The following is a 2,676-nucleotide window of genomic DNA, read 5'->3' as shown; positions in this document are numbered from 1 at the left end:
GCGGTGGCAGTGGGGGACGCAGCAGCAGCAGCAGCAGCAGCAAGAAGGACTTGTGGACATGCGCAGCCGCCACCACTGGGCAGGGTGTCATGCACTGAGACTGGGGGGAGTCGTCGCCACCTCCGCCAAGGTGACTGCGGAGAGAGGCGCCCCCGGGCTCTGGTCTCCCCCGCTCTTCAATGCCCAGTTCCCAGCTCGCCAGCGTTTTCAGTTGGAATATACATTGCACATTTATGGCGATTCTGAGTGTGAGGGCAGACTTTTGCCAGGCTCAGCACAGCGTTTTCGCTGACAATTGAGTTTGGGAGATAAATGTGCCATAATTAACATTGCCTTGATACTCTGGACACCGAGACTGGCCTCAGAAGTAGTAGGCTTTTTTTTAATTGCAAGCATATTTGTTTTAATGACTCCAGTAAAATTAAGCATCAAGTAAACAAAAGTGGAAAAGAACGTACACTTTTAACTTGTCTCACTAGTGCCTAAGTGTAGTTTAAAGGCTGCTTAAATTTTGTATGTAGTTGGATTTTTTTGGAGGCTGAAGGTATGCATCTGCAGACATTGACACCCAAGCTGAATATCGATTCAACTGGATTCTGAATATTTCTCACTGTGTTGAAGAGAAGCTTCATAAGGAGTAAACAAGTTGGATAGAGAAAATAGTGACCAATAATAGGCATTTTAGTGGTCTTCTTAATGTTTTCTGCTGAGAAACATTTCAAGATTTATTGACCCCCCCAATTTTTCCCTCCACACTCACACAGGCACGTTCACACATTTAATTTGCCAGAATGAACCGTCCAGCCCCTGTGGAAATCTCTTATGAGAACATGCGTTTTCTGATAACTCATAACCCCACCAATGCTACTCTCACCAAGTTCACAGAGGAAAGTAAGAAGTATGGAGTGACAGCTTTGGTTCGAGTTTGTGATGTTACATAGGATTAAGCTCCAGTTGAAAAAGAAAGAATCCACGTTCTACATTGGCCATTTGATGATGGAGCTCCACCTCCTAATCAAATGGTCGATGATTGGCTAAACCTGTTAAAAACCAAATTTCCTGAAGAGCCAGGTTGCTGTGTTGCAGTGCATTGTGTGGCGGGATTGGGAAGGGCTCCTGTGCTGGTTGTACTTGCGGAATGAAGTATGAAAATGCTGTTCAGTTTATAAGACAAAAAAGAAGGGGAGCATTCAATTCCAAACAGCTGCTTTACTTGGAGAAATACCGACCTAAGATGCGATTAAGCTTCAGAGATACCAATGGGTATTGCTGTGTTCAGTAGAAGTAGAGAAATGCTGACTAGATCGTGGCATTAGAAGGAACTCTTGGTACCTGGAAATGTGAATCTGGAATCTTACCTGTGCCATCAAAGTAGTAATGGATTCAGTACTCCTCAAATCCTAATGATTGAGAAGAAAGCAAACGATAAAGAAATCTCTCTATAACACGAATAAAATGTTTAAGAAAAGAAAAAAGAAAGGAAAAGGGGTTAATTTAGTGAAAGATGATTTTGCTGCTAGTTTTGGAGTTTTGATTTTTGCCAGGATTGAATTATTTCAAAATACCCTGTGTTTTTAAAACTGTTTTCAAAATAGATGTCTGAGTAAAACCATCAGAACATTAACCAGTGAGGAGCCAGTTGTTGGGGAGCACATACTTCCATTATGCTTGGCACATAGGTCTCCTTGTGGTGGGATTTGGGTGGGGAAGGTAGATTTTTCCCCATCTTCTCTTTCTTCCTGTGCCCCCTCCCATACATGTAGATGGAATAGAAAGAAGCCCTTGTTGCAGTAGATGTGCATGTGTCTGGCAGCCTAAACCCACCTGGGCACTCTTAGAAAAACAATACCAACAACTACAACAACAAAAAACACTAAAAAAAAGCTAGCAAAGAAAAAGCAGTACACATATGTTATATTACCTAGGTGGTTTTTAGTCTATTGTTGGTGGGTGTTAACCTTAGCTTTCTTTTCCTCACAGCCCTGACCTAATATTAGGTGTGAAAGGTAGTCAGGAGCCTTTCGTTTTGGTAAATAGAGAGGAAATGGCGTCTTAAAGAGGGTCTGGGTCCTTTGATGTTTTGGAGACTTGCTTCTTGAGTTCTTTGTAAATTTTGGAGATCAACCCTCTGTCAGATGTGGGATTAGTGAATATTTTTTCCCATTCTGTGGGCTGCCTTTTTGTCTTGCTGACTGTGTCCTTTGCCTTACAGAAGCTTCTCAGTTTCAGTAGGTCCCATTTATTAATTGTTGATCTCACTGTCTGTGCTACTGGTGTTATGTTCAGGAAGCTGTCTCCTGTACCAATTCGTTCAAGGGTACCACCCACTTTCTCTTCTAAGAGGTTCAGTGTGGCTGGATTTATGTTGAGGTCTTTGATCAGTATGGAGATTCCTCAGAAAAATGGGAATAAACCTACCACAAGACCCAGCAACTCCAATCTTAGGCATATATCCAAAAGATGCCCATTCATACAACAAAGATGTCTGTTCTACTATGTTCATAGCAGCTTTATTTGTGATGGCCAGAACTTGGAAGCAACCTAGATGTCCCTCAACCGAAGAGTGGATAGAGAAAATGTGGTACATTTACACAATGGAGTACTATTCAGCAGAAAAAAACAATGGAATCCTGAGATTTGCAGGCAAATGGATGGCACTAGAAGAAACCATCCTGA

At 42.2% G+C, this 2,676-nt stretch overlaps 1 pseudogene; it reads left to right on the top strand.

Moving 5' to 3' along the window:
- Positions 1-722: 722 nt before the first annotated feature.
- Positions 723-1,340, top strand: LOC101833906 (annotated as a pseudogene).
- The last annotated feature ends 1,336 nt before the right edge of the window (positions 1,341-2,676 follow it).

This window comes from Mesocricetus auratus, unplaced genomic scaffold, assembly GCF_017639785.1.
Source record: "Mesocricetus auratus isolate SY011 unplaced genomic scaffold, BCM_Maur_2.0 Super-Scaffold_100030, whole genome shotgun sequence".
Lineage (NCBI taxonomy): Eukaryota > Metazoa > Chordata > Mammalia > Rodentia > Cricetidae > Mesocricetus > Mesocricetus auratus.
Note: the sequence above shows the minus strand (reverse complement) of the source record. Positions and strands in the feature narration are given on the sequence as shown.